Source organism: Triticum dicoccoides, chromosome 2B, assembly GCF_002162155.2.
Source record: "Triticum dicoccoides isolate Atlit2015 ecotype Zavitan chromosome 2B, WEW_v2.0, whole genome shotgun sequence".
Lineage (NCBI taxonomy): Eukaryota > Viridiplantae > Streptophyta > Magnoliopsida > Poales > Poaceae > Triticum > Triticum dicoccoides.
Window position 1 is genome coordinate 519,158,054 of NC_041383.1, and position 22,425 is coordinate 519,180,478.

At 43.1% G+C, this 22,425-nt stretch overlaps 1 pseudogene; it reads right to left on the minus strand.

Annotated features, from left to right (window-relative positions):
• Nucleotides 1–17,056: 17,056 nt before the first annotated feature.
• Nucleotides 17,057–19,128, minus strand: LOC119360512 (annotated as a pseudogene).
• Between the last annotated feature and the right edge of the window lie 3,297 nt (nt 19,129–22,425).

Below are 22,425 nucleotides of genomic sequence, written 5' to 3' on the forward strand. Positions count from 1 at the left end.
CCTATGGACTAAAACCATCCGATTTATATAAACACCGGAGAGAGCTAGGGTTACATAGAGTCGGTTACAATGGTAGGAGATCTACATATCCGTATCGCCAAGCTTGCCTTCCACGCCAAGGAAAGTCCCATCCGGACACGGGACGAAGTCTTCAATCTTGTATCTTCATAGTCTTGGAGTCCCGCCGATGATGATAGTTCGGCTATCCGGACACCCCCTAGTCCAGGACTCCCTCTATCATACCACTCTTGCTACTAAATACTTTGCTGCAGATACTAAGTTATCCAGGTGTGGTTGAATTGACAACTCAACTGCTAATACTCAAGAATATTCTTTGGCTCCCCTTGTGTCAAATCAATAAATTTGGGTTGTACTTCACCCTCGAAAGCTATTGCGATCCCCTACACTTGTGGGTTATCAAGATCCCCCTTGCAGACTTTCTTTCGCCGCCTCAGATCATCTTCCCCGTTGCCGGCAGCCACGCCAACTGCATTACCATCATCGACTGAGCAGATGAACCTGAGGACTACACAGTTCCGGAAGAGAGGTCGCAGTCTTTCATGTTTGCTTACGTTATACATTGGTTATTATGACCTGCTACTTTATCGTTCAATCTTGAGTTTTGAATTGCCCATGGGTCTCATATCGAGCCAGCAATGAATAGTAATTGTCTACTATCTGGTTCATCTGGGGTCTTCTATGTGGTTCATGTCGGGTGGGCAACAAACAATAGATGATCCATTGTCTATCTTTTTAAACTGAGGCTATAATCTACCTGCTATCATTAGTTTTGGATCCATCCACTCGTTTGCTACCATCAGTCTTGATTTTTGCATGCACCCCTTAGGCCTTACAAAATCAAACTATTTTTTTATCATGCATGTTAGATATTGTACACAATCGTACTGAACATGTAGAGAAAAAGAGAAGACCGTTGCGTGTGAATATAATGTCATGCAGACGCCGCTCCATGGTGGGCGAAGTGCCCCCCCCCTCCTGCATTTCCAAATTGTATTCCAAAGGAAGGTAACTGTTCAGATGGAGATTCAGAAGGAGCCGACCACACCTGTTTACCACCTGAGGTGTTTGCTCTAACCTGGCATGCTGATGTTGTTCATATCATGCATATGGCTCCTTGCATTGCTTACATTATAATCTTATTTGTCATCAGCTTAGTTTAGATTTGCTTTATGTGAATGCCACCTATTTGGTTTCTATATCATACTCCCACCATTCCTAAATATTTGTCTTTTTAGAGATTTCAACAAGTGACTACATATGGAACAAAATGAGTGAATCTACACTCTAAAATATGTCTATATACATCCGTATGTGGTAGTCCATTTGAAATCTCTAAAAAGACAAATATTTAGGAACGAAGGGAGTATATGGGAATTATGCAACGCCATCTTCTTTAGCCAGGCATCATATACGTGAATCATGCAATGCCATCCTGTTCAGCCAGTCATCGTATATGTGAATTGTATTGTGCCATATTTTTTTCCATGATGTATTCCATTTGTCAACAATGTTTACACATTCATCTACTCTTCCTGTGCATCAGCCATTTGAGTTGGTCATGGGAAAATCTGGAGTGAAAACAAGGTCTTCTGAGCAGTCAGTGCTACCTGTCGATGCAGATTTCTTGCTGGTTACAGATAGCTCCTAAGAGGAGGATTCAGAGAGAGATGACCAGTCGTATCCCCCCCCCCCCGAGGTGCATGCTCTAACTTGGCTGGGTTATATTGCTCATATCATGCATATGGTGTCTTGCATTGCCATGCCATCTGCTTAGATTAGACATGCTTTGTGTGAATGCCTCCTGTTTGCTTTCTATATCAGATATGTGAATTATGCAATGCCATGTTTTTCAGCCAGTTATCATATATGTGAATTATGCACCGCCATGGAGCCAGGCATCATATATGTGAATTATCTCATGCCATATTTTTTTTCATTACGTACTCCATTTATTGACAATCTGTGTATATTGAACTACTCTTCATGTGTATCAGCCATTTGAACCGGTTATGGAAAAATCTGGAGTGAAAACAAGGTCTTCGGAGCAGGCAATGGTACCTGTTGAAGCATATATCTCGATGGTTATAGGGAGCTCCTCAGAGGAGGATTCAGAGACAGATGATCAGTCCTATATCCCACCTGAGGTGTATGCTCTAAGTTGCAATGTTTATATTTCTCATATGATGCATATGGTGTCTTGCATTGCTTAGTTTAGACATCATATGCACAATATTGAATTCTATCTGCTTAGTTTAGAGATCATACATGCGAGTGCCAGTTGCTTAGTATATGAATCAATTATGTCAATTATATCATGCCATCATGTATACTTAGACAACATGTATGTGAATTATTTCATCCCAACCTATTTTAGAAAGACATCATATAGTTTTGTCATGTCATCCTGTTTAGGTACTCATCATATGTTGAATTATGCCATTATATCCTGTTAAATTATCCATCATATATCTGAAACTGTGTCATGCTATCCTGTTTAGTTAGACATCATATATGTGAAATTGTGTCATGCTGTCCTGTTTGGTTAGACAACATATATGTGAATTACCACATCTATCTATCATACAATGTCTGTACGTTCAATTTCTTTTCTTGTTTATCAGCCATTTGAATTGGAGGGGGTGATGGCAGTATCTAAGGGAGCAAAAACCCGTTCTTCACAAAAGACAGTGCTACCCATCGATGCAGATAGAACCATGGTTGTACTGGCCCACAAACTAGCCCCACCACACATAATCGAGACTCTTCCAGATTGCACACTTACACCGTTGGGCAGAGAACCAGCTACAACCCATCTAACTGCAACCCCAGCGGATAGTAACCCACTTATAGTTGACAAAGCACCATGTCCACCACAGAGTACCCCCACACAAGCAGTTTGTAAAGCTACTGCAGTGCCCAAAGCACGAAGACCACCACAGCTAACCCAAACTCCACGTTTAAAGCAGAAGAGCAACTGTTCTCAGGTCAAATTCCGTAGCTATGGTCCATACTCCTTTGCTGTTGCATCACTGTATTTACTCATACCAACTACTTTCGAATTTGAAGGATCCAATTGAAACTCCAATGGCGCAACGGGTATGTTTTAAACCTATTTCTTTAACTGGATTGATGTTCTAACTTCTTGCTCTATGTTGATTTCAGTTTAAGTTCTATAAACAGTTATGTTCTCATGTGATGCACATTACAAGTGCTGCCAATGTTGTGTAGTTTCTCACACTTATATTCTGTCTATGCTGCTGTGTCTTAAAAATATATGAGTTGAACTGTGTCTCTATCTTGATTAGGGAACATAAACTAGAATGATATGGACAATACAGTGACCATAGTACATAGATATATGTTTGTTTCATGCTGTTATCCTGTCCACCTTACTACTGAACCGGTCTACCAAAATGTGTTTTGTATACTACAAGCTAAACTTGTGATGTGTCTGCTTGTTTCTCTTGTAGTATGCAAACAGAATATTGGAGAAGAGCACCCCACTATGCAGTGGTAGAGAAAGTAATGCAGATAAGGTTCAAGATAGTGAGACAACCTTGTTGGTCTCCAAGAAAGGTGATAAAAACGATCTTGTAGACAGTGAGAAAACCCCACAGTCCTGCGTTGATGTAGTGTTCGAGTTATTGGCCAGTACCGCTGGCACAAGCTCTTCGAACTCGCTGCCTGAATCACTTCGGCTTCTTCAGTCTCAGCTACAAGCTGAAAGGCATCAGTCAGTTGTGCTGCGGCAAGAAGCCGAAGGACAGAGGAAGTCCCTGCAGAATTCGGATGCGTACTTTCTTGTGCAACAGCAAGCGCTGGAGGATTTAAGCGCCAAACAAGAGAAAGTTAATAAGCTTGCTAAGCATCTTGCCAGCATTATGGGTACCCAGGATATTGTTTCTTGAACTCTTCTGAAGTGGTTTCAGTTCTGGACTTGTTTGGCTACGGCATTTATATGCTGCTTTGTTCCCTATATTTGCACTGGTGGCGAACTTTGATGCCCAGTGGATGTAATATGTGTAACAGGCGTGATAGCCTAGCATAAGTTGCTTGCTTATTTATTTCCTTGTTGTCTTGTTTATTTGTTTGCTTGTAGTCAATGCAGTTCTTTTTCCGCGGTTTGCTAGTGGCTGCAATAACATATTTTTTAAAACTAGGCCACAATAACCATGGGCTAATATTTACTGTAGTGACACTGGGGCTCCTACGGGCTGTAGAAACAGTGGGCGTTCTATGGCCGTAGAAACAATAGGCCTTCTATGGGCCGTAGAAACAATGGGCCTTCTACGGGCCGTAGAAACAATGGGCCTTCTACGAGTCGTATCATCAATGGGTCTTATACGGGCCGTATGATCGATTGGCCAAACATGGGCCAATAACAGGCTGCTTTATTGCCGTAAACGGGCTAGAGTTGGAATCGTCTGTTCATGGGCCGACCATACGGGCCATCGTTAATAGGCCTTATTTGATGATGCTATGAAAACGGCCCAACGTATTAATGGACCACAAACGGGCCGACTGTAACCACAGGTTGAATTTGGCCCACAAGCAGAAAATGATAGTAACAGGCCATAAGTAAACGAATGCTGGAAATGAGCCCAAGAATAAATGGGCTCTGAGAAGGCCGAAATATAACATGGGCTGGAAACGGCCCAACGGAATAACGGGCCGTTAATGGGCATAAAGTGATACATTGTTCATTATGGGACAGTTTCACCACGGGCCGTTAATGGGTGTAAAGTGATACACTATTCATTACAGGCCAGTTTCACCACGGGTCGTTAATAGGCCAAGAGTTACATAGGGCCTCATATGGGTCGAAAGACGTCATGAGCCATACATGGGCCAGAAGTGAAAACGGTCTAGAATCATATTGGATGGCCCAGATGATGCTACTGGGTCTAATTCGGATAGGGCGTAACGGGCCTTGGGTTAGCGGGCTGTAAATGGGCTATATGCGAACAGGCCGTTAATAGGCTTTACATGGGCCGGCCTGCCATCTTTTGACCAAGTCAAACGGGCCGGCCTTTTCACAGGAATGGGCCTCTGTTGGGCCGTGCCACGTGTCGACGTATCATAGGCGCCTTCTATCCAATGAGTGGATGACATCTGTCCCAACAATGAGCCGACACGTGTTTCCTCGAGCCAATGATGATTTTACACGTGGAAAATCCCCATTGGTCGGGGCTGTTAACGGGTTATCGGATCCAAAACCCAACCCGATAGCTTAACGGTGTTCCGTTACGGTGGATGCCACGTGTCGGTCACCCTTGATGAAAGCATTTCTGTGACGCGCGATTTATCGTCATGGAAGTGGACACTTCTGTGATGATAATTTTGGTAATGTCATGAAACACTTCTACGACAGCACAGGTATGACTATCTTGATTCTGTCATAAATTTGTCATGGATGTACATGCATGACAGAAAACGCGACCTACTGTGACAAACACGTATCATCACAGAAGTGTATTTTTTTTGTAGTGTCAAATCCTGCTGCATCCCACGACATGATTTAACTATTCACCCACGATCTCACACGATCTCCACCTCTCAGTACGTGGGTGACACATGTCACTAGGATAGCAAGGGTCAGGTGCACGTTCGTCCAATTTCCTCAGACGAGTGGTTTTTCACCTCGGTTATAAATACCCCTCCCCTTCCTCTGAGCTCATTTACTCCGCTTGATCTCTCTCTCTCTCTCTATCTTTCCCTCTCTCTCTCTAACCTAGCGCCACCGCTACATTCCGCCATCGCCGATGAGGAAGAGCTTTGCTACCTCGACCTCGTCGCCGTCGTACTCGCGCCGGCCATGGAAATATTCTCCTCTGCCGCCGTCGTAGCTGTCTTCCTCTGCCAAGTTAGGGCGTGGAAGATCTGAACGGACGAACTTCCACTGTTCGCCTCTCAGTTTGTCGTGTTCTTCTTCAAGGGTAAATAAAATTCACTTTAACTGTCCTTGTTGATTCTCATGATTTACACGAAATCTTCAAAAGGTGTTTATTCTTCAACTTTCATATCCTTAAACACCAAAGTTGCTTCTGTTCTTGATCTATTTCTCTAAGATGTGTTTTTCTTCAAGATTCCTCAATTGTGTGGATTTTCAATCTATATAACTCTAGAACCTAAGACAAGAACTCTTAGTGAAATTCCTCAAGACTGCTCTGGTCAAATTCCTCAAACTTGATTTCTTTTAAAAACAAATTCTGAGAACGCATATGACCTCGCCAAATTCTTCACACCTATACTCTGTTCACAGGTACAGATGTCTGCTGCTGAATCACTAGGTTCTCATCAACAACTCATTTGCAGCGTTCCTCGAAGAATAACTGCATACCTCTCCAGAGACTTCTTTTGTTCAGAATCCTTAGGTAAAGAATATGGTTGATGGAAAGCGACCTCAGGAGGGAGTAAAAAGGCTTGAAACAAACACCCTTCGAAATCCCTGAAGAAATATATGAAGAATATTGTACTCCTAATGAAGCCACGCATGGAAAGGAGAACAAAAATCAGCGCAAGGTGCGCATTCAGAGGATCGAACGCAAATGGGCAAGAGAATGGAGAGAATATCGGCATGTCACTCCAAAATATATGAATAAATTCGCTATCAATCATCCGTGCCCAAGACCTCCATTGGCTCCAGGCCAAGAAGCTGATCCCACTAGTATCAGAAGAGGTGAGGAATTTCCCAAGGAGTGGGCCAAGCGCCAAAGTAAATTGGCCAAGGTAGCAAAGGAAGTAGTGAAGAAATTCAATGAAGACTCTACTGCTGCTGCTGAGGCCTCTGCTAGCAAGCCCAAGAAGGCTATGCTGAAGAAATCTGCTGTGAAGCCACCACCTTCTTCTACCATGCCCTCACGGCCCAGCTCATCAAAGCCCTCACGGCCATCTTCTCAAGCAACACCATCAAGTGCAGCACCTTCTCAAGCAAAATCCTCAGGTGCACCTACAAAGTCCTCGGCACCAGTGCATCTTGCCACGTGACAAAGGACCACTGGCATCTCTATTGCTTCAGGAGCTTCAGCTAGTTCCTCAGCTCAGCCTCAGTTGTTGAAGAAAAAGGCTGCTGTTGGATGCGACACGAGGCCAAGTCCTCACAAGAAGCAAGTTGCTTTTGAAATTCTGTCAACTGACGATGAAGCTGATGATGATGAACTTTCTGAAATCATCACAGACCGCCAACACCGGGCGTCTAGTGCTGAAGGCAATGATGTGCCACTTTTGCTGGATCCGAAGAAGATCCTTGATTTCATAGATCTATGGCACAAAGATCCCAACATACCTCTGCCTAATCTGAACCTTTCACCTGGAGAAAGTCACATGCTGACTGCCTTTATCGCTGAAGAAAAATGGAAATTTGATGAGGCCAGGTCAGTGAAGAAAGCTCAGTACAAGAAGGAGCACTTTCTGAAGGGAAATATTGTCAACATGTCTACTAAAGAACTTGTGACTCTTTAGACTAAGATCGAAGCTCTCAGTGATGAATTTGACTCATACCGTGCTGATTGGCGAGGCACCAAGGTCAGATTCATCAAACTGGCAAAGGACCTCAAGACCAATGTTGCTACTGATGCGCAACAAGAAATTCCTCAGGATGAAGCATCTGCTCAGACCACTGAAGAACATGCCAGTACAGCTGATGAAAATCAGACTGTTGAAGAAACTAAGAGTGCCAGGGCTGCTGAAGAAATTCCAGCTCCTGATGAAACTGCCAGGGTAACCATCAATGTTGTGCCTGAAGATCAACCCAGGCCACCTGAAGAATCTGTTGTTGCGCCTGATGAAACTAAACCTGCCAAGGCAACTGCATCAGTTGTGCCTGAAGAATCTGTGCCTCTTTCATCTGCTCCTCCAGCAAAGTCATCACAAACAAAAAGCGTCAACCTTCCTTCTGCATCAGAAGCAAAGAAGACAAAGGCTGTAGAAAGGGCAGCTGTGAAGAAAAGGAAATCATCTGCTACCTCAGAGTCTTCAGCTCCGAAGAAAGTGAAGACTTTGACAAGCTCATTTGAAAATCGGATTGATGTTGTTCCTTTGTCAAGCATGCCATCAAAGGAGGTTGTTCCCTTTGGTGAGGAATATGTCATCCCTGATGACATTGATGAAGAGAATCCCTCTGCTGCTACGAGAGCAGCAGGATGATGAAATTGAAGTGGATGCGATCCGTTCACCTTTACAAGTATCATCGTCCGTGCCTCAGTTCACTGCTGAAGAGGCAAGCATTAAAGAAATTGACGCTGAAGATGAGGATGTGGACATTGGGTCTACGACTCATGTGCTGAATGGTGATTATTGGGAAAGGCATATCCCAATTCTCCTGTGACCACTCATCTACAGCAAATTCCTCAGTCCCATGTACAAACTGAAGAAATTCATACGGGTTCTGATGAATGTCAAGCTTCATTTAATTCTATTCCAGAAGAAGTTCCAGCCACTAGTGCTGATGAAATGGCGACCAAGACCACAGAAGAAACTCCTCCTGAAATTCCTCAGCCCGGTGCTCCAGAGGTTGTGCATCAAGAGGCTGTGAAGACTTCCACTTCAAATCTGTAGCCCAAGCCACATAATCCTCACACCAAGAAGGAGAAGTTCAAGGCTAATGACTTCTTTGCTGAGCATAATTTCTTCTCTTATTTCAATACACACGACTCTGCTCGACTTCGCCGCAAGCGTTATTGGACTGCCACTCAGATGAATTTCTATTCCTCATTGCTGTTCAAAAAGGACAAATTTTTTGACCATGAGCAACTTCCTCATGTGGATATGGAGTCTCTGCCTTGCTTCACTCTAGTCCTCGGTGTTATTCATGACGCTCGTCTGCTCAATTTTTGCACCGACATCCATGATTGGAATGAAGAACTGATTCTTCAACTCTATGCTACTTTGCATCTCACAGGCAATTTCGATGATGTGAATTCATGGGTGCTGGATTGGATGACTGAAAATACTCACTACAAAGCTCCGGCCCCTGAATTGCTTCATGTCGTCCCAGCCAGTCCTCCCACTGAGGGCGCTCTGAAACTTTATGAGGAACCTGAACTTTCAAATCATCTGATGCAAGTACTAATGAGGCCTTTGAAGGCTGGCCAAGCTCCAAGGACCACATTCCTCGTCAAGGATTTGCTCTATGTGCCAAGAACCATTTATTGCATTTTGGCTAAAACCCTCAGTCCAATCAAGGGCCAAAATTCTGAAGAAGAAGAAGTTGTTGGCATCATGAAGAATCTGCTTTTCAACATCATGCATGGTATTCCTACCAACTACCACGATTTCTTCATGAGGACTTTGGCCAATGATGCTTTGTCACCTTTTGAGTTGAAGCCTTACACTCCTTGGATCATGAAATTCATCAGATCAAGGTCTTTAATTCATTACAAGGCTAACTTTCAGAATCATCTTAGCTATTTGCCCCCAATTGAAGTCCTCAAACGGACTATTTCCTCAGCTGATGAGAAGGGCAAGGCTGCGATCATTGATGAAGGCACTCGTCCTCTGGATGGTCAATTTCGTGAGGCTGCATCCTACTCGACCAATGATGACTCTGCCACTCATGACTCTGCTGCAAATGCTTCAAAGCAAAATCCTCAAGCCACAGCTCCGCGTATAATGACTGATCGTGAGCTACTCCTTAGTCTTCATCAGAAAGTGGATAGAAATCACAAGTGGAGCAAGCGTCAGTTTGGTGCAATTCTTCAGAACATGACCGTTACTCAAAATACTGCGAGGAAGAATCACCACTATTTGCATCAAGTCTTTGACCGCACCTGGGCTATCCTTACGCATCTATACACTAATGATGAACTCAAGGAGATGGACTTCCAATAGGACTTTGATTGTTCTCAACCACCATCAAAGAAATTCAAGAAGGTCAAAGTTCCTCAGCTGGTCGTTAGTTCATATTCTTCATCGCGTGAGATAGATGAAGCTGAAGATTTGGATGACACTGCGGCAAGCCCTACAACAACGGACGACCCCAAAAACGTTGGCGCTCGTCCATCAACATCATGATGATATTCTTCAGGGACGTTAGTCCTCATTTTTCATCCCTTTTGGTGATTTGATGACAAAGGGGGAGAAATTTGAGTTAGTCTTCAAGAGGGTCTATTATATGGGCGTTTTTTTGCTAAGTTACAACTCCTATTTCTTCTAAAGTGTTTGATTTGCCGATTTGTAAACTTAAGTCCTATGGTGGTCTGATACTTTTGACTGCTTTTTGCATGCTTAATTCCTCAAGTACCTTAATGCACACATGCTGAATTTCGTCTGACACCATATTTCATCATGCATTTCAAATTCTTCATACGATATGTCAAATGCGTGTATGAATTACAAGATATAGGGGGAGATCTCCATGATATTACTCTACAATGTGCATTTGCTATCCAAAGCAAATTCCTCAAATATGCACATCTTCAGGGGAAGTTCTTCTATATCTTGCAATCAAATTCCTCAGTATTAGCATTTACACTTCATATGTTTATCCCCGTTGACAACTTAACCTATTTGTCATCAATCACCAAAAAGGGGGAGATTGTAAGTGCATCTAGTGCCCCTTAGTGTTTTTGGTGTATTGAAGACTTATAGGTTAAAGGACTAATATATTTGTCAGTGTACACAGGCTCTATAAGTCGATGATGAGTTTGATATTTATGATGAAAGTTGACCCCTAAAAATGTATGTCTTCAACTGAGACTTTGGTTCTCTTGAAGATTTTGAAGGTGAAGAAATTGGTGTGACCTTGAAGACTTGGATATTCATGTGAGGATTATGAAGCGTGAAGACTTTTGATTTCGTAGTTTCATTTTCTCTTTCTTGAGTCATAGGAAACACCGTACTGTTAAAAGGGGTCGAGGTAATACTAAGGAAAGTGATTTCCAAGTGATGCTCATCTCAAAATCCTACACCTACCCAATCCTTTCGAGTGAAGCCATTGAAAATCTCATCTCAGTTCAGTCAATTTCTTCAGTGACAGAGACAAAGATCTTCTGGTCTCTGAGGAATTTGTTCTGACTGAGGAGTTAGGAATTTGCCAGTGCGGATTGCCTACACAGTGAGGAACATGGTAGCCCCGAGGACTTTGAACCTCAAATATCCGACCGTTGTTATACTTTGTGCCAGCTGTCCCAAAATATCTACCCACCTAACGGTCATATATTGAAGGGAATTTATGTCTTATCATGTCGGGATGCTCCCTAGGCTATAAATAGCCGCCCCTTACAACTACTAGCTGGTTGGCTGCTCCGAGAGAAACTAACACTTGTCATTGAGAGCATCCCATTCTCTGAGGACTTTGAGCGAAAATCATCAAGTGAGGAAAAACCCAAAACCCAAACACCTACAACCCAAAGTGATTGAGCATCACTGAAGAAATTATTCCTATGTGGAACCGACGCTTGTTACCTTTGAGGACTTTGTATGCTCCAGACATTTAGGTGTCATGGTCTGAGCATCCAAGAGGAATTGCGGATCACCGAGTGACCAAGTCTGTGAAGGTTTGGAAGTCACCTGAAGACTTACCATGAGTGATTGGGCGAGGTCTGTGTGATTTTAGCTCAAGGAGAATAAGGTGATGACTGTGTGTCCGGGATTGTGTGTCCTCAGGTTTAAATACCTAGCATCTCCAACCAGACGTACAACTGTCACAATAGTTTGAACTTGTCTACCAAATTATTGTCTTCACCAAGCCAGCTGGTTATATTTCCTCAACCCTTTCATTTCCTCATTCATGTGTTGATGAACCTAATCATTACTGTTTGAAGACTTTGACTGAAGACTTTCTATATTTCCTTAATCCTAATTCTTCAGTCACTTAGTCTGCAGCCTGCTTATCCTGTTTTCACGCTATATGTACTATGTGCTTGTCTTTCATTTCATCATGATGACTATGCTTTTACTCTGATATGCTTTTACCTGAGTACTTATTCCATTGCTAGTGTGTCGTTTCTTAGGAATTTCTTCACCTAGAAATTCCTTAATGACAAATTTGTAAAAATCGCCTATTCACCCCCCTGTAGTTGATATAACGCACTTTCAAAGAGGAACAAGCCGCACGAGCTGCGCAACATTTATCATTCTGGGAGCAGAGCTCCAATCAACCGTTGCATTAGTGTGCTTTATGAGGGGAGCAACAATGATATTGTTACCATACACAGGTCTTGGGTATTACTGTCACTAGGGCTTGTGCTAACCCCTGGCACTGGCAATATGATACCTATAGAGTATTTGCCTAGTCTGGCAGATATGGATCAGCTCAATGAGTTTGCTTGGGATGAGCATGTCCTGGGCATTGCTATGAGAGAGGTGAAGAAGTACAAACAAAATAGGGAGGATGGATTAGAGGGTGTCTACCAATGTTTGCGGTATGCCCATTTTCTTCGACGCTTTTTATTGTTATGAAAGTTCCTTTTTACCTTCTTTTTGGTGTGTTTCCCATATCTCACTTTGCATCAGGCCATGTACAAGAGTAATTGATCTATTTTTTTTTCTTTGTGCTTCAAAATCATCAATAATGCAGGTAATATACGTGGACTTCTTAGACATCCCTAGGACTTTGGCTGGTGTGCACATGTTTAATCGGGCGCTTCCTAGGGCGTGCTTTGTCAGCACTGGCGACTTCAAAACTGTGGCAGAACTTTATAGAAACAAGCTTTCCCTCCACAAGGTTGAATTTGGAAAACGCAATGTAAGATGACATCCATCTTTGTGTGGTCACACATTTTATTTGATGTTACACGATCGTTTTTTACATGATTCAATCTTTTCTTGGTTGTTTGCAGCTACGTCTTTTGTCAAACACTCCGTATGCAACAGAGGCCCCCCGCATCAATGTTGATTGTCAGAAGCAACAACATGGGTCAGCAACTCCTCCTCCCGATGCTACAAGAGCACAGCACATGGTTGGTAATGAGTTAGGTGGCAATGTATGTGGCTCACTGGATGAGTGGCTGCATCCACTACCTTCAAGTGTGGACTTGGAGGTGCATATTTTGCAATCATCATCACCTTTTTCTGTTTCATTTTGTCTATTTCTTTTCATTCTTTCCAGGCCCTCATTTGTGTTTTATGCTTTGGAGCAGATCCCGGAGCATATGCAACAGATATATGAGAAGCACAAGAATTTGTATGAAGTGGAGATGAAGAGCACTCTTAATTCTGTTGGGAAGGTTTTTCAGTCAATGTTCTGTAGAGGATGGGGGAGCTTCTGGTTGAAGTTCATTCAAGCAAGTCAAGGAGGAAGGAGGACAAGGGCGGAGGAGATGTAACATTCGTTGCAGGTGGAAGCAACATACCATCCGCGCCTAATACCAGTGCCTCAGCTCAACAACCTGAAGTTGAGAGGTAAGTGTCAGTTGGCCCCAAGACCCCTAGTGTCGAAGGCGCTGGTGATACCGTGTTGAAACAAAGGCAGAGTTGTGCTCAAGTTGGGAAGGGATTTTTAGACTTGGGAAAGGAGGTTGAACAAGAAGTTGCACAATAGGACGTTGCGAAAGATGTGGATGCAGACGCAAGTCCATATGTCAACTACGGCAAGGATGTTGAGGGCGTGGTTGTCGATGCTGGCACGATTATCCTATCACAGGGCACCGTCAAAGCAATGGAAGCCGCTGCAATGGAATGGGATGATGGCCCATCGTGCGACCTTTTTCCAATTGGGAGCGAAGACTATGAGTGGTTTCACCGGGAACTGCCACCTAGATCTTCAAAGAGCCCAGATGCAGTTGCCACTCCCTCTGTTGTACTGCACCCAGGTTTAGTGGGGCCTACATTTGACAACACGACAAAAGCAGCTAGGGTTAATGTGGATCACATTGTACATCCAGTTGCAACAGACATCTTTGCTCCTCTGTTTGACACTGATCCAAAAGTGTCGATATCAAATGATATCAACAAGCCAATCTTTGATGCATCTCCAATTGCCACCGCAGCTCCATTACGTGTTGGGTCTTTAGGTGTGTTTACATGTTGCATTCTTTTCTTGTTTCTTTTCTCATTTTTTCTCCCTTTTTTCTTGTTTCTTCATTTGCAAGCTTCATATCTAACTTTCTCTCCTCTTCTTACGTGTCTCAATGCAAGGTAATTCAACTATCTCTGGAGTTGCAACACCCAATGTTGATTCTAGTAGTGGCCCAAGTTGTGCTATGAAGAAGGCTGTCAAGAAGAAAAGGGTTGCTGAGTCGCCTGGCGGGGTTCTGAAGATGAAGAAGATAAAGATTGATGCAACCATGGACGCTTTGCATCAGCAGTATGTTATGAGCAGATACAAGTTAAGGAAACCAAAGGAAGGCGAAACTCTGTGAGTGTTTTGACTTAGTTATTCTTTCTCTTTTTCATATACTCATGAGATCCCATAGTTGTTTATGTTTTCGATTCAAACTTCTTGGTTTTGATGTGAAAACCTCTCTCTCTCGATTTTCGGTGTTGCTAATGCATCCTCTTTTATTCTTTTTTGAATATGCAGCCCCGCTTTCATTGAAATAGATGGCTTCCACACCTCTCTCCAGAATTTTCATGCCCCGCTAAAGCCACGGGTTGAGATCGACAATGAGGTCATGACTCTCTACCTAAAAACTTTCAACATGGAGCAACTTGGTAGCAGGAAGAAGCCAAAGAAGTTTGGATTCTCAGTTTTCATGAGTGTTAGTGGACGCATTCTATAGCATCTTTCATTTTTTCCTCTATTATATTTTTGCAACATCATTTGTGGCTTTTCCTGTGTTTGTTTCTGGGTTTTTTCCAGACACAACTGGTTGCTGAGCCCAATGTATTTGATCCTAAACCGTGTGAAAAAGAGTTTAGGACGGCTTGTGAGAGAAGCAACATACCAAGTTGCGATCTAGTATGCTGCTTCTTTTCTCTGTTCATTTATATGTTATTATTTCAAAAAACAATCACAGTGTTGTCACCTCACTTGTTCCATTTCTAGTTTTTCTTTACAGTTATCCAGAAGAGGCATTGGGTTGTAGTTGTTGCAAACTTGTCCATGAAGCAATTCAATGTTTTTGACCCAATCAAGAATAGCAAACATGTGCAACTGCTACACAAGGCAACCAACAATATGGTAATTATATGCTCATGCTTTCTTCTCAACTATGTGCCCCCACCCCCTGGAAGACTTGCGTTTCACTTTTTGTGTCATGTGATCATATTAAATCATATCACCAATCTAAAGAGAGTGGCAAGGAGTGAACCATCTTTCAAACATGATCTTGACTCTTTTGAGGATTCCATTCCAGTCTATCCACAACAAGGAACTTAGTATGGAAACATTTTCTTCAATTTTCATATGTTAAAGTTTTGATTTATGTTGCACAAACAATTGTTCCATTATGCTTCTTTTCTTCTCTAGCTATATTGCGGGTTTTTTGTTATTCTATACTTGGAGAACTTTGACGGTGTGGTTATGGCATCATTTGACCAGGTGAGCTGCTATGTGAATGAAAATGCACCTCCATTCCGTTAGCTGGATTTTTTTGTTGGTGACATCATTTTGACCCTCTTTCGTTTTTTTGTATTAATAATATATCCCAAAGCTTCGGATGAGGATTGCATCAGACATGTTGAGGCATCCTGAAAACAAGCTGGACCCTGTGGATCAGCTGAAGAAGATGATGCATCAAAAGGGGGGGCATTCTTGAGACGCAACATTAGCGAGGTGTTTTTGGCAGAGCTGGAGTTGTGTGCCCATAGTGACCAGTAGTTTCTATTTTTTTAAGTCCTTAGTGCGTTTTTTTCAGCGAAACACCTTAGCTAAAATGTTTTTGTAGCAAGATTACCACTGCAACTCGATGTGTTTCATATACTATAAGGAGATGATGTTTTTGGAGTAAGACTGGCACTATAACTTTTGATGTGTTTCATATACTATAAGGAGATGATGTTTTCATGCATGCAAAGAGATTTCAGTCGTAACACCTGCGCTGTGTGAAATGTTTTCTCAGTTTTTATATGCTATGTGTTTTCGTGCAAAGAGCATTGTTGGGTACACAATTGTCTTTTTTCATGTTTCATTTCTCCATGTTCCTTTTTTTTATCAGTGAATGCATCAGGCAGTATCATGACAGGAGATGTTTCATCCTTTATGTTTTGACACTTCATTTTTTCAACATGCTAGATATGATGAAAAGTATCATCATCATCCACAGTTCTTTTGTTTTTGGAAACAAATGTCTACTTTTTTTACTATGGTAGCTTTTACTATGCGCGCGCACTAGAAGCGGAACAGAATCGAATGCAAAGCAAGCGCAACCAACATGAAAACTAATCATGAACTGAAGCAACTTTTCATGATTTTTTGCTTTCTTTTTCAAATACTGAAATTACTCTCCCGTAAAATTGTGATGGGCAGTGTCACACACCAATACATACAAGACACATAAGAAAGCTTTAGATTTTTTAGTAGCTAACATTTTCTGTTTGCATTACAATGCCTATACAACATTCTTGGCTAGAGATATCAAAGTAGTACTTTTCCCCTCCAATCGCAACAATGATTTTAGGACAACAATGCAGGGAATTTTTGAAGCTACGATGGAATGTCTTGTTTTTTTTGGAAATTTTTTCTACATCACAGCCTAAGCTCTGTTGTTGTAGCCACATCATCTCTCAACATTGCAGCTTTTAGGTAGGAGCATTCCTGAACATCATGGCCATCTTTATTGCAATATCGACATTTTTTGTTAGACATCGCAGCTTTCAAGTACTTGCATTCTTGTATGGCATGACCATCTTCATCGCAATACTTGCAAAGCATCTTCTTCTTTGGTCCAGGCTTTGTCCTTGGTTTGGCTTCCTTCTTCTTTTCTTCTTTCTTCTCCTCTTGTCTAGCCTTCTTCTGGTGCGCATCCTCTTGTTGCTCAAGCAGAGTCTTCCTCCTCCTTTCTTTTTTAATGGGTCGACCTTTTTTTGGAACACGTGTTGGGTTTTGAAGCATGGCATCGTGTTGTGCAGCACGCGGATCAACGGTTTGTTCATTTTGCAGAGGCGGATTGGCCGCTCGGCCTTGTTGCTTTGTTGGATTGGCTCTTTGTCATTGCTAACTCGACACCCTTTGAGTTTCTGCTTGTTGCTGCGGCATTTTCTGTTGAGGTACATCCCACTGCTCTAGTAGTTCCCCTCTTCTTGCTGCAGCTATAACAGTCTCAAGATGATTAGCTGCATCATTTAGCAGGTTGTATGCAAAGTCATTGCTGCAAGCTTGTGAGGCCAACCAAGTAAGTTTCCTGCAAAGTGAGTTGTACTTGAGGGTATTGTTCGAGGGGAGTCCAAAATCCAGAAATTGTCTGCCTGTTGGTGTTGTTGCTTTTCAGGCCACCTCTCTAACAAATAGCGTTGTTGTATAGTTTGCACATTTAGATGGGTCATCACCCTAATGATGTGTGCACATATAATCCCATTCATCTCAAAACAGCTGCAGCTGCACTCAAACTTCTAATATGACATCTCAACATTTACTTTGAATATTTTTGGGTCCTCATAGTAATTTGAGAAAAGCTCAAAGATAATGCTTCCATTGTGAAGCGCAGGGACCTGGTTGATTACATATCCAGTCGATGCAATCACTTCTGATTGAAACTTGCCAAAAACTGCCCGGGTGTAGAAGTTGACTACTTGACGCTCAATGTTGTATCTCGAGTAAAGAGGTGTTGTTGTTGCTTCACCAATGAAAGCCTGGTTGTCCTCACGGTCTAGCATCGTCTCTTGGAGCACCTCATACTACTGCACAAATTTCCAAACCGACTCTTGAGGATTGATGAATGTCTTGAAGTAAGAGTTGAGGCCCTCTAACCTCCCCGTAGTGCTCGTGAATGGGAAGAAGCATTTCCAGAAGTATGCTGGAGCCCAGGTATGCCGGGTTTGCCACATGTTGCAAAGGTGTGTATTATCTTCTAATTCGAAGCAATGTATCATGTGCTGCCAATTCTCCTTAGACTCATCAATTGTTTCTGGATCGTTGATGCATGTGTAGAAAGCTTGCTCAAAAACTTCATCTCTGCTCAGTATTCTGCCCAACTTCTCTCTCGCTTTCCGCTGGACATGCCATTTGCAACACATATGCACTGTATTTGGTAATGCTTCAGAAATGGCTGATTCCATTGCCTTGTCTTGGTCTGTCATGATGTTTAATGGGTGTTCATTGTTCATCGTGATCAAAAAGTTCTCGAAGACCCACTTGAAGGTTTCAATATTTTCATTCAGAAGCAGAGCACACCCCAGCAAAATTGTCTGCAAATGTTTGTTGACGACAACAATTGGAGCAAATGGCATATTGTACCTATTTGTGCAAAAGGTGGTGGCAAAGAAAATACAATCTCTGTACTTATGGTACAATGCACTTGTCCTCCCATCAACCCAAAACAGTCATGTAACAGAGTTTGTTTCCTCATGAGCTGTTTTTGCATAGTAGAATTCAGGATTCTCATCTTGCCGCCTTCCAAAGTATGCAACCGTCATGTCCATGTCCCGGAGATTTATGGTTTGCCGCAGCTTTAAACGAACATTTGTAACATCTCTCTTGATGTATGGCAGTATCCTCCGGTCTCCACCATGAACCCTCCCAAGCATTCCCATGCACGATGATGTGGAGAAGTTCACATCATGCATTGCCAATATGAGGTCCAAATCTTCTCGCGGAATGTTGCGGTGTGAGCGATAGAACCGTACACGCTCTGGTTGTGGCATCAGAGGGTGGGTATGCTCTGCAACGAAATATGGAACAACCCATTTATTGCCCCGCAGCCCAACTATTAAGTGTGCTTTGCAATCATGACAGACCAATCTATTTTTCTGACGCTTGTTTGTGACATCCATTTCAAACCATGATTCTTTGCTTGATGAGTGTTGTTCCGACGAGATTGCTTTCGAAGCACTGCTAGTATCGGTCTTATTCTCTGGCTTCCCGGCATCAACACACCGGAACACCCTCTTGATTAGTACCGCGGGCCCCTTTTGGCTGTTCTTTGAAGCAGATATGTATATGCCAAAGCCCATTTTGAATTCATAGTTGTTGTAGAACTGCTTAGCATCATCAACAGAGTCGAACTCCATCCCAACATAGGGTGCAAGTTGTTGAGATGAAATCTCATCATATTCTTCATCATCATACATTGCAGTTGCTGAAGTTGTTCCCAAGTTTGCTTCAAATTGATGTTCAGTGTAGCTCCCCTCACCTCTTGTACTACCGTGGGTAGCCTGTCAACAGCGAAACAAAAGTTTTTAGCTGAACCGTAAGTTCAAGTGATGCTTCATGACACGAATACAATTGTTTTGGAATGCAAATTATAGTTTAACCAGTGCATGTAAATGTAGAAAGCAACAAAAGAGTTCAGCATGAGAATTCATTATGCAAGTGTGTTTCATATGACTCAATAAATTTAAGTTCAGTTTCATAAGCAACATATTTCAACTTTAAACACAAGGTTGCTGCATATTTAACTTCATTGTTTTTCAACAGAATGTTTTTTATGCTACACTCTCTGAAACTGTGGTTCAAATCAACATAAGTACTCTGTTTTTTTCCAGTAAAAATTCATCAAGTGTACATACACATGCTACGTCTTGAGCTAGCGTTGGTTTTCCCCGAAGAGGAGAGGGTGATGCAGCAAAGTGTAGCGTAAGTATTTCCCTCAGTTTTGAGAACCAAGGTATCAATCGAGTAGCAGGCTCCTCAAAAGTCCCACGCACCTACACAAACAAACTAAGAACTCGCAACCAACGCAATAAAGGGGTTGTCAATCCCTTCACGGTCACTTACGAAAGTGAGATCTGATAGAGATAGTATGATAAGATAAATATATTTTTGGTATTTTATAATATAGATGCAGAAAGTAAAGATGCAAATAAAAGTAGATTGAAAGCAAATATGATAAGAGATATACCCGGGGGGCATAGGTTTCACTAGAGGCTTCTCTCGAGAGCATAAGTATTACGGTGGGTGAACAAATTACTGTCAAGCAATTGATAGAAAAGCGAATAATTATGACGTTATCTAGGCATGATTATGTATATAGGCATCACGTCCATAACAAGTAGACCAACTCCTTCCTGCATCTACTACTATTACTCCACACATCGACCGACTCCTGCCTGCATCTAGAGTATTAAGTTCATAAGAACAGAGTAACGCCTTAAGCAAGATGATATGATGTAGAGGGATAAACACGTGCAATATGATATAAACCCCATCTTGTTATCCTCGATGGCAACAATACAATACGTGTCTTGCAACCCTTTCTGTCACTGGGTAAGATCACCGCAAGATTGAACCCAAAGCTAAACACTTCTCCCATGGCAAGAAAGATCAATCTAGTAGGGCAAACCAAACTGATAATTCGAGGAGACTTGTAAAGATAACTCAATCGTACATAAAAGAATTCAGAGAAGATTCCAATATTATTCATAGATAAACTTGATCATAAACCCACAATTCATCGGATCTCGACAAACACACCGCAAAAAGAGATTACATCGAATAGATCTCCACAAGAGAGGGGGAGAACATTGTATTGAGATCCAAAAAGAGAGAAGAAGCCATTTAGCTAATAACTATGGACCCGTAGGTCTGTGGTAAACTACTCACAACTCATCGGAGAGGCTATGGTGTTGACGTAGAAGCCCTCCGTGGTCGATTCCCCCTCCGGCAGAGTGCCGGCGAAGGCTCCAAGATGGGATCTCACGGATACAGAAGGTTACGGCGGTGGAAATTGTGTTTCGTGGTGCTCCTGGATGTTTTCGGGGTGCGTGGACATATATAGGAGGAAGAAGTACATCGGTGGACGCCCGAGGGGCCCACGAGACAGGGGGCGCGCCCTACAGGGGGGCCTCCTATCTCGTGGGGCCCTCGGAGCTTTCTTGACTTGCACTCCAGGCTCTCCGGATGAGGTTTGTTCCAAAAATAACGCTCCCGAAGGTTTCATTCTGTTTGGACTCCGTTTGATATTCCTTTTCTTCGAAATACTGAAATAGGCAAAAAAACAGCAATATGGGCTGGGCCTCCGGTTAGTAGGTTAGTCCCAAAAATTATATAAATGTGTAGAATAAAGCCCATAAACATCCAAAAAGGAATAATATAATAGCATGGAACAATCAAAAATTATAGATACGTTGGAGACGTATCAACACACACACCCCTGGATCATGGTGTTTTATCGAAGCTCAATGTTGAATGTTCAGAATCACCCGATGCTCATTTTTGCAAACACTAAATCTTTGCTACAACTAAATTGTTAGGGTTTCAAAGAGATCTCACCTAATTTGCTGCAGAAGTAGATGTCATGGCAGCTGGGAAGACCACCGACGTGTTATGGTAGATGCTCACCGGGGGTGGTTGCTCCCTGTGTTGTACACCAGTCGCCGAAGTTGGATCCGTCCACCGGGTTGAGACAGAGTCACCAGAGCTTCGATTGTAGGCGGAGGTGAACATGTCCCTAGCGATGTGTGCCATTGGATTGAAGCAGAGAGGCGACCTTTGAGTTGGGGGTAGTTGGAGGGAGGGGGGAGGTGGTGGCCGGTTCGCTACCGGCCGTAGAATGACGGCGGATGATAGGCAGACCTTGCCACGGTCGCCGCCGCCGCCGCGCGATTCGCGGGGATCAGGTGGGTGTCTGTCTGCGGGGGTATGATGCGTTGCAACATACACTGCGTCGCAACGATCGTTCGCCTCGAAGCGCATCGCACGTGGTTAAGTGGTCGCGGGATCTGACGGCTGAGCGCTGGTTGATCCAAAGGCTGTCGAGGCGGTTTACTTTCCCAACAAATCAGCCGGCTGATTTGTAGCACGCGCCATTTGTTTTTGAGAACACAAGAAAGCATGTCGCTCCTCCTCCTCCTCCAAGAAAGAAAGCTAGGGTTTCTGCCTCTCGTCGGCGCCGCGGCAGGTCCGCCTCGTCTCCGGTGGCCCTAGGGCCATGGGGGCGCGGTGGATCCTGCCAAGGGCCGGCGGGAGGGCTCCGTTTTCAGTCTTTTTTCCTGTCTTGTTAGGGTTTGTGTCCTGCTCAAGAAGGCGAGACGGCAGCGGCTCCCTGAAGATGGAATAGAGGTCTCCCTGCCTAGCCCCCGTTCCGGCGGTGCATCTAGCATCGTTGGTGGGCGTGTGGAGGTTGAATCCTTTCAACCTACGTTATTCTTCATTGGCGGCGGTTGTTGTTTTGGTGCGCTGGTCCTATGGGGCCTTAGCACGACGACTTCCCGACTGTCTACTACAAATTGTGCCCGACTCCGGCGATGGAGGGGTGATGACGGCGGCGCGCCTTCGGCTCGCTTCAGCGCTTGTAGTCGTCGCTAGGTGGTCTACGGATCTGGATATAGTTTTTATTTTTAGTGTGCGTTGTATTGCCATGATTGAAGATGAATAGATTGAAAGTTTTTCAAAAAAAAAAAAAGAGAACTTGGTCATCTAGCGATACT